Raw genomic sequence first — 15,254 nt, 5'->3', positions numbered from 1 at the left:
GGGTGCCAACTGTGGCTCTATGTTTCACAGCAGCTGCTGAATGGCCTGCCAGTTCAACCTGTACCTCTGGATGATGTCATGTTCCCTGAGGCCATGAAGGGTTGTTCTGGTGCAGAATATCCTCTCCTGCCTTCTGCGCTGCCTTTGGGGTCCCTGCTGGTGTTGTGGTAGCTGCTATTGTTGTTGCTGGGCTCTGCGTCTGCGTGCACGCTGGATGAGAAGCACCTCCATGTCTCCCTTTTGCTGCTCTGCTGGTCTGCTGTTTGCTTCTGTGTGTTCTGATTAAATACAGGTGTGTTTGCCCCATTTTAACGCCTGCTCTGACCCAGGTGTTAATTTTTGATGCAAATCGGGCTGTGCGTCATGTTCTGGCTCCGCCTCCTGGCCGTGCAGCATTTTTGCCCAAAAGCATAAATACGATGCACGGGCGTTTAAGTCATTTTTTGGACGGGAACGCCTACTTTGCATATGATTAACGCAAGGTGGGTTGCTGCATCCAAAAAATGACGCACACAGCGCGATGTTGACGTCTGCGGGCGTCAAATTTAAATAGGGGGCAAGGTTTGCGCTGAATGTGCGTAAAAATATTTTTTTACGCACATTCGGCGCAGACAGAGTATAAATATGCCCCATGGTCTATCCACTGTTCTGTTGACACTGTGTTGCTTAGGACTCCCACAGCCCCTCACTCAATTAATGATGGACCATAACGGCTTTCAATTCTTTCCCTTAAAAGCCTCACAATTTTGATCCATTCCTGGTCTGTGTGAGCTTGCTGAGCTTCCCATAACACCTTCTTGTATTTCTTTCTTAATTCAAGGAAGCAGCTAAGATGGACACTTTCCGAGTGCTGGTGCTTCAGAAGTCTAGCTGCTTTATTAAGTTGCTGCCTTTGTTGCTTTAGGGTCTGAATGAGCCATCTTTTTTTCCCCTGTCCCAACACAGCAGACTGCTGCTGTTGGGGGCCCGCTGTTTCCTTAGTGATGTCAGCATGGCCTCCCAGTTAGCAATAAAGTCAATTTGCATCCCTTGAGATGTTGGTAGACTACCTTTACATGTCTCATAGTTCCCCATAGATATATTCAACCATCTTATTCATAGTAGATGAGTTCCTGAATCTTGTTCTCACAGTTTTTTTCTATAATTCGCATGCTGATTGTTATTCAATATTATTATAATCTGCAGATGGTGATCACTTTCACATCTTACCTCTGTGTGCGGAAATCCTGTATGTACTTGAAGAGTACTATAGAGGCTAAGGTATAATCTCAGGCATTAGCCTATTTATTTGATTTATGAGTTGGGTTCATTGGAGAGTCCTTTGGAAATCTGCCGTTAACGGCCCTCAGCCCGAGGGCCTCCATGACTCATGCAGAAGGGCGGTCACATTTATTGATGGACATGGAGTGAGATACTTGTGGCAGAATACCCAGACTCTGATCCTGAGTACCTTCTCTAATGCTTGGCTTGCCATGATTGCCCATGTTTAAGTTGAAGTCTCCTGTGATGAACCATGGAGTATCCTCATATGAAGCTCTTAGAATTATTAATTCACTTTCAGTTATAATTAGAAGTGTTGTTTTGGGCCGCTTTGGGGTTGATATAAATATTTACCATTATAGTAGCCCAGATATTGGGCCCAGTGTCCAATATTCGATATAACTGCTACCATGTGGACAGGCTTCAGGTCTAGAATCCTTGCCTTGAATGTTTTGCTGGTTGTTATATAATTTGATAGACCTCCTTTTGGGTGACTCTTTGATTTTGCTTTTTTCTGCTCTACTTCAGAATTCACGGTACCCTGATAGAAAATTCTCTCCTTCTTGCCAAGTTTCCTGTAGCCATGATGTCAAATAATGACAAACATGAGGGGATTGCTGATACAGTTATTGTAGAGTATTACAATAATTTAATGTGAGCTAATGTTAATACTGGAGTAACGTACATTTGGCAAGGTAGCAGTTTGGTAGCAACTATTTTGAGCACTGCCGTGGCTCCTTGACCTTCTAAGCTGCATATGAGGTGACATGCAGCCCCCAAGCATTTTCTGCATAGGTGCTACTTCATCCTAAATCCAGAGAGCTGCCAGGAAAGGTGAGGGTGGGTGTTTAAGAGCAATGAGTGACACATACCAGCAAAACGAGTTGGTGGATTGATGTAGGGTTGGGACTGCTAGATGGTGCCCCTCACCTCTGGATTTCTGGCTGCACGGTCACCAAGGGTGAGAGGATCTGTCCAGCATGATGACACGCTGGAACTGTCCCTCTCAAGCGGAAGTTGGTTACAGGCAGACGTTGGTGATGGGCGCCTGCAAGGATGGGTACCTGGTGACCCTGAAGCCTGCAGGGCTAGACAGCTCTCTTTTTCAATCAGGCTGCCCCTGAGAAACAAACCTCACTGGGCTCTGCACTAGCCAGTAGAACTCGTTATAGTCTGTGGAGGTTCACTTGTTGCAGGGGTGGTCACTAACTGGGGCAGAGAGGGGTGAATGCTGTAAACCACCCACAGTTTTGAATCCCAGTCAACATTTGGGAGGTTTTGGTGAACCACTGCTATTGGGATCTGGGATGGGAAGACTGAATGAACGTGGGTACCTGTGTGCTTATTTCTGGAGAGAGCTTTAGTGAGTGAAGTGAAACACATGTTGTGTACACCCTCCCTCCACCCCACTCCACATGGGTAGCCCTCAAGAGAAAGCATAACCGCTACTTCCAGAAAGAGGGGGCAGCAGCCTGCATGAATGATGAGCACAAAAAATGCAACTATGAGTCCAGTATCACAAAAGGAGATCTACCCTCAGCATGTCAGAAAATGAGCTTCCTGTAACTATACAATGAGGGAACTCATTCAGATAGCTTGAAGTCCATGAAAGGAGGTGGAAAGAGAAAACACATGAGAATGAAAGTAGAAGTCCAGATGCTTACATGGGAAATAACAGACTGGGACATCAAGGGTGTCCCCTTGTGTTAGATGGGAGGAGATAGAAGAAGATATAAGAACTTACCTTATTGTCTCCTGGCAACTTTAATGGAGGAAGTAATGGAAACTCTGGAGATGCCCATAGGCATAACTGGAATCCATGCTATCCTGAAACAATGAACCTTAATAAATCCTCGGGCAAAGCTGGCTTCCCATATCTTTTTACAAAATCTGTCTCTCCCAGCAAGGTCAGCCACATGCTGGCCTCTTTAACATCTTCATCAGTTTGGTAGGCATAATGTCTAGTATGTATGCCGTAGACTATTGGCTTAGTCTCAAAGCAGTAAAGAGCCAAATAAGATGCGCATCCTAAAGGACTATAGCATCCATGAACACATGCCACAATCTTCACAAAAGTCCAAACTAATAGGCTGGAAAACCTGATGACAGACGTGATCGATGTTGATCAGGGCAGTTTCAATAAGCATGGGAAAGGGAGTAACAATTTCAGGCAGATTCCCCACTTAGGACCTCATTACAATTGCCCAGTATATTTCCCATATGTTATTAGAATTTTGAGTGATGGAGATTTACTCAAGGGCATATTTATCTGACTTTCACACAGCGCAGCAAGACACTATGCTGCACCTTGTAAAAGGGAAAGGGCAGGAATGTGCATTATTTAATGGTCTATAGCACATTCCTGTCCTTAACCTGCGCAGGCACACAATATGCTGCCTTGTGCCAATGCAGGTACCCTTGCACTGTGGTACAAGGGTGTCTGCGTTGCAGACAGGATAGCTTTTGTGCTGGAAGGGGCACCTTCCTGCACAAAAACAATCATCTGAGGCATTTGCCACTTTCTATGTGTGATTCAGAATTCTGGGTACACAGAAAGAGGTAAAAACAAGGAGAAATTAAGATTTTTCATCATTACCTGGGGAGTTGTAGCATTTTGGCTTATTCTTAGGTCTACCAGTAATGATAAACCTGGGAGTGCCCAATATCCATGGATGGATGCGTGGGAACACACAAGTCAAACCATGGAACGCCTCTCTGGAGCAGAGTAATGTAAAGTCTTGATTTGGGATGCATAGCATTAGTCTAGATTCATCAATCCATGCAGGGTCACGCAAAGTGGTCTTGTGTGGCTTGATAAATCTGACTTAATAGTTGCGTTGCCATTGCGCCCCTTTGCTTGTGCAAGGGCAAAGCAAATTGTTACTAAATCTGCTACTGAGTGTGTTAAAATCTGTATTTCCCAGATAGATTTTTTGTTGGATAATTCAGCCAAAAGTTACTGGCCAGAAATATTCCTGGAACATAACACTATATTTGAATTTTAGCGCTTTTGGCATTAAACTCCACATATTTTGTCCCATTTTGCAGGTAAATCTTACAATGGGTGATAAACATCACAAATGACAAAATCTGACCTCCTCAATGTCAGATTATTTTGTGCGCAATGATTATCGCTCTGTGCCTTTGGGCACTTGTAGTAAGGCCCTAAGGGGAGAATTTTTGTGACTAGGTGAGATGGAAGTTCCTAGAAGCCGTTGTGGTAAGGTTGGGCATAGATAAGAAGATGATGGGATGCATACTAGTAAGATGAAAAAGTCCAAAAGCAAACGTCCATGTGAATAGCCAAAGAACATCTGGATTACCTCTTCTGATAGGTATAAGGCAGGACTGCCTCTCTTTTCCTTCCTATTTACCCTGGCGATGGAGCTGTTGACTTTTAGAATCAGGTCCCAAGTTGATATAAGGTGAATCTCCTTTTCCGGGGAGACATAATCTATGTCTCTATGCAGCTAATCATTCTGTGAGCCCTGACAATCCCAGAACATTATTTCCCAGTGGTGCTAGATGAACAACCACTCAGTCCAGACATGGTGATTCATGCTACATCTCCTCTCTCCCCTGAAATGAAACTCTCTATTGATCGATCAGATATCTAAGATTACTCCTGACCATCAAAATGGAGGGACAGAAGAATGTTAATTGGTTTACTCTCTGAAAACAGTTTAATGAAGACCTTAGGTGCTGGAGAACACTGTACATTTCTTGGTTGAAAAGAATAAATGTTCTTGAGATGAACACATTGCCAAGGATCTTTTACATTGTCCAAGCACAGCCAGTTAGGAATCGCAAATTAGAATTACAACCTATTCAAAAATGTTGTCTGAGCTGGGAGACGGGCCCAAGTATCTTACAGGATGTTCATAGTCTCCAAGGACAAATGTAGGTTTGGCTATCCCACCCTATAAAAAAACTACTGAGCAGCACACTAATGCATAATTTTGCAGTGAACGTTTAGAGAAAGTGATACAAATGGCTCTTCACTACCTGGGCTGTGGTGGGACTCTCCTTGTGAGATCTAGCATAGTTAGGGAAATCACAATACCAATGTAAAGTGCTTTAGTCAACTCAGGTAAAACATTACAGGAAACATGGGGCCAAATATCTGGGAGGTGGGACTTGCATTTTTTGTGTTTTCACAAACTTCCTAATTTTTCTCCAGCTTTGGAAGCTGAAAGCTCTCTCCAGTGAGTAAAAGATGAATGTAGAGCACTATCAGGACTATTTCAGGAAGGACAGGTTGAATACTTTGTCCTTTACAAGCGGAATATACCAATCTGAAAGCTGAGAGACTTCAATACCATCAACTTCAACATTTCCATATTCCCAACACCCAGGAGTCATGAGCCCCCTCAAACCTTTACAGAGACTAATCAAACCTTATTGAGTTCCAAAAATGTAAATCACTGAAAAAACGATCATATTAAAGTAGATGAAAGGGATTTAAAAATATAGTCACTGAACAATATTGGTCACGACTGAGGTCACACTTTCCTAAAGTGTATAAAATCCTAAGGCAGAGAGATTTGGCATATGAAAGACTGTAACGTGGCTGCGCAAATATGCTTTTCTTGAAAGAGGAGTAATGAAGCATTTAATTTCAAGCTATATCCATGTAGATGTGATACATTAAAAGACCACAACATTACAGTGCCATTATGAGTAAAAAATTACAAGTATTACATGTAAATTGCCTTTATCGAATGTTAACTAAATGCATTTATACCTCAGCATCTTAATGAATTATATATTTTATGATCGCACTTAATTTATTACATTTAAAAGAACTGCATGTATAAGGGAATAACTAAAAGGTGTACTTCTTTACTGTTGTTTAGGCTGGAGTTAAAGCCTACACAATTGTTGTGTTTAACTTCAAAATGAAGCTTGCTTTCTTTTTCCTTTGCAGGTGATAGGTAAGGAAGTGCGAGCTGGGTTATCAATGATGAGAATCAGACAAGAAGCTGCAAGAATGACTCCCTTTTGGAATTCCTGAGCATGGATGTAATCCAAGGTCGAGGAAATTGGTTCAGAAGAGGATAAAGGTAATTCTATATAATTTAAAATGATGTCAGTGAAACTTTCTTAGTAGTGATGTGACCTACATGAAGGTTCAGAGGCTGATTAAAGTGTTTAGTTAGTTTGAGATTCAGATTCCCTTTGCCCCTTGACTAGAGCAGACCCTTGATGGAGACACAGATCCCCTTTCCTTTGTCAGACTAAATGGCTTCATGCAACTCACATTTCTCAACAGGGTTTCTACCGAAGTTTTCTGTGATGTTGATGCTTTGCTCTGAATTCATTTTAATTTATTAGAATAGTTAGGAACTTAGGGGCATATTTATACTCTGCTTGTGTCAAATTTGTGTCATTTTTCGGATGCAAATTTGGTGCAAACCTAACACCATATTTATACTTTGACGCCGGACCCCGCGAACGCCAAAATTCCACTGTGTGCATCATTTTCTGGTTGCGTGAAACCGCCTTGCGTTAATGACATGCAAGGTAGGTGTTCCCGTCCAAAAATGACTTAAACACCCGTGCCCCATATTTATCCAACAGGGCAAAAATGCTGCATGGCTGGGAGGCGGTCGGAAAATGGCGCACAGCCCGATTTGTGTCAAAAATTTACACCTGGGTCAGGGCAGGTGTTAAAATGGGGCAAACACACCAGTACTTAAGGAAACCACACAGAAGCAAGATCAGAGCTTAAAAAGGAAAACATGGAGGTGCTATTCATCCAGCATGCATGAAGACACAGATTACAGGAACAACACCAGCAGCTTCCACCACACCAACAGGGACCCCAAAGGCAACGCAGAAGGCAGGAGAGGATATTCCGGACCAGGACAACCCTTCTGGGCCTCAGGGAACCTGACATAATCCAGAGGTCCAGCCATACAGCAGCTGCTGCGCCACATTGAGCCAAAGTTGCCACCCAGCTTGCAGACACCCCACATCATTCCACCGAATACCAAGCTGCTAGCTGTCCTCCACATGTTGGCAAGTGCCTTTTTTCAAACCACTGGTGCCCTGGTTGCCGAGATCTCACAGCCCTCATTCTCTGCCTTTCTACTTAAGGTACTGGATGCCATCATCTCCCTCACACCTCGCCACATCAGCTTCCCCAACACACAGCTGAAGCAGCAGGAGACCAAACAGGGCTTCTACCAAATCAACGGCTTCCCACATGTGCTTGTTGCCATTGACTGCACACATGAACGGATTGTGCCACCTGCTGCAACCGAGCATCTATACCGCAACAGGAAGCACACACACTCCATCAATGTGCAGGCCATTGTGGATCACCGGGGATTGATCACCAACATCGTGGCAAAGTATCCTGGGAGTGTACATAATTCATTCATCTTCCGCCACTGCACATTCAATCAACACTTCCAGGATGGACGATATGGAAATGGCCTACTTGTTGGTAAGTGCAGAAACCTAGTAATTTACACATTGCACAGCAGCCCTGTAGGACATACGACACATACACCACTACATTGAAACGTGGCCACGAAGACACTGAGGGTGTGACACTGCTACTCATGTTTGATATCCTGACCCAATGGGATACAAACCTATGGACAAATGACAGATGCAAATAACAACAGATGCCACTCCAGAGCCACAAGGGACCAATTTAAAACACACAGTGACAATGACATGGCCTTAACTGGCAGTGCAACTTGGAAGATGAACCTTCCAACATCACATCAATAACACTCAATCACACACCCTTCCAAGCAATCCGAACTGTGTAAGGGCCGTGTAATCTGTTTCGCTGCAGGTCAAACACCATGAGACACATAGCAGGATGATGATGACTCTAATGAAGGTGACATGGAATCATTGAGGCTGTACCAACATCTCACATCACTCCTGGGCTGACATTGCCCGCTACCAATAAGGAAGTGGACTGTGCTAAGAACACATATTGATGTGACATAATTGCAAAGTGCACATTGCTACACATACGGAATGAGACAATTACACATATACATAACTGATGTGTAGGCATATGGACCTTCTGACAATTAAACCTTCACCCCCACAACCAAGTTAGCCACCTTACCTGGACCAGGTTCAGTAGTGTAGGTACACATTTGCACATGAACCAACTTGGTGAGGGCACAAAAATAGGTTTGCATAGAACCTGTCACAGATGGGATATTTGTGCATTGTCAATTGTCAACACTTCAGTGCTGCAAACATATGGAGATGTGTTGTACATTGTCACCTAGCGAAATCAAAGGGCCTCACTGTTGTTTTTCACATGCTATTACATATGTTGACTTGGATGGGATCTTCAGGCCACATAGTGCAACCGTGTTACCACCACTGTGGAATCGATTCTGTGTGTGGAAGTATCATGTCAGCTTCAGTGAAGACACATGGACACTTCTTTCACATGACATAATGCATGGGAGATACACAATGTACTGCAAGTTTACAAAAATACCGCTGATATCCGGTCAATCAGCCAAACAGGAGTTGATATAAATAAACAACCCAATGCTGATAGAACATCCTTGAAGCCTAGGATTCCACACAATAACACAAACACAGAAGAGCCACAGACGACACAAGATAACAACTGCCATGCAAAGTTATAATCATGGTGCAAGCAACATCAAAATGTTTACACTCATTTTCTCTTTCAGCTGATCAGGGGTATGGGATCCAGCCATGGATCATGACTCCATTTGCCAACCCAAGCACTGCATCAGAGTGTGCCTATAATGAGGCACATCAGAGGACATGCACCATAGTAGAGCAGACTTTTGGCATCCTGACGTCACGATTCAAGTGCCTCAACATTACCAGAGGCAGCCTCCTGTATTCACCTGAAATGGTCTGCAAGATCATTTTCACCTGTGCCATCCTGCACAACATATGTGTAAGGAGGAACATTCCCCTCTATGAACCAGACCCACAATTGCCTGAAGAGGAGGAAGAGTAGGATGCTGTCCATCAACATGAGGGGGACCATCCAAACACTGCAGCCGGATTGCATCGGAGACAACACATTGTACAAAACTTCTTTTAACTCTAGTCACCATCACCACTTTCTTACCATATGTCTTTAAACACCACACTTCATCACTCAATCATGGTCTGGGTAATTATTTCTGCATCACATGATCCCTAGGAATCATAATCAGAGTTTAGCCTCAAGGAGCATTGCAGAAATACAGATTAGGATCCTGAAAAAGCCACATCACATTTGATGGGTATGAATGTACACCCAACTTCACACACAGTGCTGATGACATATATCCTGTCTATTTCACATTTGAATGCCAATATCAGACGACCACAGCTAAGGCACACATCCATGTTGCCAGCATGGTTCATTGCAGCATATGGCACACAACTAAGACACCATCAATCATAAGTCAAAAAAGTGCTTCATACTTGAGGCAGTGGATGTGCTATTGCATTGGTAACAGGAATGTATGACCAGACCCTTGGCAGCAGTAAGTGTGACATCAACTATCTCTGCAAGGAGCATGTGTGACAAGAAGTCCATGAAAGTTGCAAATGGATAGCACGAGTGCCCCAGGTATGACAAGCATTGCTCACAAGACATAACCTGTGCATGCCATCTCAGGTTATAAGTCCTGCCACAGGCATGTTTTCAGTCTCTCCCCACCCTTCTCTAGGGGACCCTATAAGTGGACTATTTGTACCCTGATAAGCTTCATCTACACACACCCAGACTCCCATTCTGACTCCTGTGTGCTTCCCTCTTTAGTATGGTATGCCATAGTCATAGTTAATCTGTCTGCATGGACTTCTGGTTGTATAATGCACTGCCTGGTAGTCTTTAGGACCTGTAATCACCTGTCTATTGCTTCCCATGTGAAAGGTACTGTTGGTCCTTTGAATTGATTTTCACCTACATGACTTGTGAGAGACTGAAGCTGAACACACCTGTGAGCACTTACATGCAGACCAGCCATTTGAACCTGCACTGCCATTTATGCTGCCTGGAACTGCTTAGAAGCTGCCATGTTATGTATATCCTTGTTGTGCATTGCTGAATAAATCACTTGTGTAACACAGGCCTCGGGTTATTGTGTAACACTGCAGCCCACAGCACAAATACAGTGTTTAATTTCCACAGTGTTGTTCCAGCTTTTCACAGTCAGAGTCTGCTCACCGTGCATTTGCCTTGTTCATGTTTGTTCCTTACAGAGCCTGCATCCTGTGGGCCTGACTGGTTCCTGTCTTTGTGTTACCATAGAGGTTCCGTGAGGCTACATTTGTCTCATAGTTGCTTTCCATGCCCTATCTTTCCTTCTGGGGTATTGTGTCTGGTAGGTCTATGGTGAATCCTCAAATAGATTGTATAGTGTAATCAGTTTACTTATCGTATCATGGTCTGGGACATGTATTCAAATAGCCTAATCCCTGCCCCATCCCTTGTCTGGGTTTCATGTATGCATTAGTGACAAACAGTGAAAGTGTATTATGGCTATATGCATGGATTTGGTATGGTGCCTCCAGCACAACAAACAACCTTTGCTAATGTGCATGAAAGGACAAAACATGTTTGTGCCCTGACGGTCCACACACAGATTCACATTGGCCGCAACCCATTGATGGTGCTTGCATGGTGACTAGCTGTGAGATTCATCAGCACAGAGGCACTGATGTTCCCTGTTGCAGTGGGAATTTTAGAGGCCACTCTGTGTACAAATGTTGTGATGAAACCTGCCTGTTTCCTATTACTGATCCATTACGTTTGTGAGCACACTAAGGTTGCCCTGTTGTCAGCCTCATAAAAATTCTGCAGTGCCATAGCTGGGCTATCCCCTTGTGTGTTGTCAATTCCTCTTTGGCTTTCGGTCAATTCTGCTTTGAAGGATACTCTGTTAATGCAGGGAATGGCTCCACAGACTCATTACTAGACCTGCACGTAAATGTGAGAACATGGAGGCCAATACTGATACAGGGTACACATGGCCACACACTTGAACTGGACACCTTTGCGCAATTAACCACTGGAAATATGTGAGCACGTGCACCTTGGTCTGCTGGTCCTCCACTGCCACAAGAGAAACATAGGTCATTTATATGACTCAAACTGTGGAGTGACATTACATTTTTGGATTGGTTTTGGGACTCTGTGTCACAAACACTGTACCTTCCTAGCATTTTCAAATGCCTGACTCATGGGTAGTATACAAACAAGTGACCAGGAAGTAGTATCCACATTCCAGTACATGTGATGGCATACTCCTGCAACATTGCCATTATCAACCGTCCTCTATCTATCCTGCGCATAGTTTGTCATGGGAGATGTTTTGTCCCAAAAGTCAGGGAAGTTCGCACAGCATTAGATACTACGGGTATGACAAACACATATCCTGACTGATGTACCACACTGAATTGCATCTGATGGTTATCCACATTTACAACACATGCATACAAGCATATTATGCAAAACACGTCTTGTGACATTCACACAGAGGCACAACAACAATTGAAATAGACAATTCACAGCCATAAACACACAGGCAATGAGTGAATGTAATAACTTGTGTTGACTTGCTATCCTCTATTGATGCACCACCTGCTCAGACTAGGGAATACCAATTCATATTCCAAATGTTTGGGTTGCTGTTGCGTCAGTTATGAGTGCTAATCCGGCACAACAACATGAGTATTATGGTCTGCAGTAGTATGGTCTGCAACATGTGCCCAAACACTGGTACACACAATGCAGGCCCTAACAGCCTATCTCTGTATACTTACAGCTTTCCTGTACGTTAAAAATGTGAAAAATGAGCCAAACACAGTTAAAGACAGGTATTTTGATGCAAGTGCTTCAAAAAACATGCATATTGTGTCAAATTTTGCCGCATATGTATTGAAAAATGACGCTCACAGCCATTATACATCCATTGGTCCCAAGCGTTAATTCCTACACTGCATCCCATGAAATTGGTTATCAATGAAAAATATATTGAACTTTAAATGCAGGGGATTTTTTAAGCATTTGTGTCAACATTTTTTTACGCACAGCCCATAAGCATCATAAATTTTTCACGCATCTGCGCTTGAAAGAAGGAGGGGGAGGAGGCGCCAACTCACCTTCTGGGCAGGAGCCCTTTAAAAACTGCAGCAGCCCTCCCGCCTCGCGGGACGCGCTTGAAAGAAGGAGGGGGAGGAGGCGGCAACTCACCATCTGGGCAGGAGCCCTTTAAAAACTGCGGCAGCGCTCCCGCCTCACGGGACGCGCTTGAAAGAAGGAGGGGGAGGAGGCGGCAACTCACCTTCTGGGCAGGAGCCCTTTAAAAACTGCGGCAGCGCTCCCTGCTCGCGGGACGCGCATGAAAGAAGGAGGAGGCGGCAACTCACCTTCTGGGCAGGAGCCCTTTAAAAACTGCGGCAGCGCTCCCGCCTCGCGGGACGAGCTTGAAAGAAGGAGGGGGAGGAGGCGGCAACTCACCTTCTGGGCAGGAGGCCTTTAAAAACTGCGGCAGCACTCCTGCCTCGCGGGACGCGCGCGGGTGGCGCCTGGGCGAAGCCCGGGCCAAGGGCGGGCCCGTCCTGCGCCCGTCAGCGACCGGAGGAGGCCGGGCTGGGCCACACCATTTTCATTTTGATTCTTGAGGTCGGTGACCAGCAGACGAATATACCTTAGTCACCTGGACACCTTACCAACATAGGTGAGCAGTCCTCCTGTTGTTTTAGCCTTTTAATAAAGCCTCAGTGGAGTGTAATCAGGGTGGGAACAGGGGAGGGAAAGCACCTACAGAAAAAGACTGTCAAACTTTGGGGCTGGACTAAAGTATTTTATTAAAGCAAGATGGGCAGACAGAAGGGGGGGATGCCTCTGGAAAAGGCCGGCAACAATAAGACTCTAGATGGTTTTCTCCAAAAAGGGGTAGGGGCATTAGAAAAAGAAATTGAATTGGTGGAGCGCCGTCTAACTGCCCCCCCCCCCCATCGACGGAGGCCCCACCGAAAACTCTTCCACAACCTCTTCACCCATCCGCTTCTCGGCCTGCCTTGGCAATCCCACCTCCAACCACCCAAATGTCTGCTGCAGAGTCCCTGGATAATGCTATACATCCCCCTCAAACTACTCAGCCTCTTCCAGATAGGCTTGCACCCACCCCAGAGCACAGCTCAAAGGGCAAAAGAAAACGAGGGGAGGCAAACTTAAAGAATAAACAGGCCCGTGTTTTGAACTCCCCCAATCATGCCGTGCCTACTCGGACCAAGGACTGTACACCTGCCCAAGCTACTAACAATGGCAGTTCAGATATAGCTTTTATAATAGATTTCATAAAAGACGAGCTCTTTAAAAAACTATACCCTATAACAACTCGCCTACTAGCCATCGAGGAGAAACTTGACGGTCTCATCAAACTCAACCAGATGGCCATCTCTTCCTCACCAGATTCACAATATTCCCAACAAAATTTTCCCTCAGGTCCTCCAGTCAACAGTGCCAGTAGCCTTCCTCTATCATCGAGCACTGTTCATAACCCTCGATCAATTTTTCCAGATTCTCTGTATCAACCAGTGAAGGCTCCAACTGCTAGACTGGTCAGTGCCCCTAAAACTAAGTGCTCTAAGATTGATCCCCTCCTTTCAAGGGGGATTGACGAAATTGCTTCTTTTAATAACACGGGCACAAAACTGCACAAAGATACCCCAGATCAGACCCACCCTCCAGCAGACCGGATGCATAGAGATCAAGGGACTAATATGAGAACTTTACACCTACCACCGGAAGCTTGCTCTTATGTGCTTGTTATTACCAGTGTTCCTAAGCTCAAATCCAACATTTCTGAATCATTTACAGAACTGAAAAATAAGGTCATTCACTGGTTACATAGATACGCTAGATTTGCTTTTCATATGATACCATCAATATTAATGGTGAGGAGGGTGGGTTGGGTGGGTCCACTTAAGAATCCCGGTACGGGGAATTGTATTGTTATCAACTTCGATGCACCTTCCCTTGTCCAACAGCTTTCCTTGAATGTGTGTCAATCTAACCCTCTAGGGGGAGAAATTTCTCTATGTAGGCTCCAGGCCTTCTACCCTCATAAATTTGCACCAGCTACTAAGGGTGCGACAATGCCACTCAGAAGTCTCACTAGTTTGCAGATGCAGCCTGACCCCCAGTTGAGATGCAGCCCCCTCTCTGAAATGGATTGACTAAAAGTTAGTACTGTATACTATTCACCTCAGCCCCAAGGTTCTAAAAATTGGGATAAGGAGCACCCTATAGTTGGAAATACTGAAACATATGAAATAGGGTTAGGTATTCCTGAGGCTGACCAGACCCCTATTGCAGACACCAGAGATTCCACGTCAATCTCCGCACCTGCCCAGCCAGATCCTTCTAAGACGGAAACCAGTATCTGGTTTTCCTTCTGTGACCAGTGTTTGGAAATTTGTATCGGGGGAGCAAGTAAGGAGGGCAAGGTGATTGAGACCAATTTTGCCCCGGACTTAATAGACCCCAGTAATCATGGGCATTCACCACCATTTCAGATACTCGAACTGCTCACGCCACGCCCCGATTTAGACGGGGCAAGTAATATCTTGGGCGATATGGTAGTGGGAAACCCAAATGAGGCTGGTATAGATACTATTGAAAAGGGTATAAAATCTCCCCGCGGCACCCCATCTGCAAGAGAGAACTCTGTGGCTGAAGTTCTCCAAGATAAAATAGATGGTCTAGACACCGTTCTTAGTTGGAATATTGTAGGGCTGGAGAATAAAATGAGTAACCCTGAATGGGGCAAATTCATAGATGAACATAAAATATGTATTTTTCAAGAAACGTGGGCACTGGAGCCTAAATACAGAATCGGTTACAAAAGTTACTGGGTCCCAGCAACTAAGGTGAACTCAGGGAGACCCTCAGGTGGGCTGCTTATATGGCTTAGCTGTTCCCTTAAATGTCGGATTGAAACAATTGACTTGGGTTGTCCCGATTT

This window comes from Pleurodeles waltl, chromosome 9 (assembly GCF_031143425.1).
Source record: "Pleurodeles waltl isolate 20211129_DDA chromosome 9, aPleWal1.hap1.20221129, whole genome shotgun sequence".
Lineage (NCBI taxonomy): Eukaryota > Metazoa > Chordata > Amphibia > Caudata > Salamandridae > Pleurodeles > Pleurodeles waltl.
Note: the sequence above shows the minus strand (reverse complement) of the source record.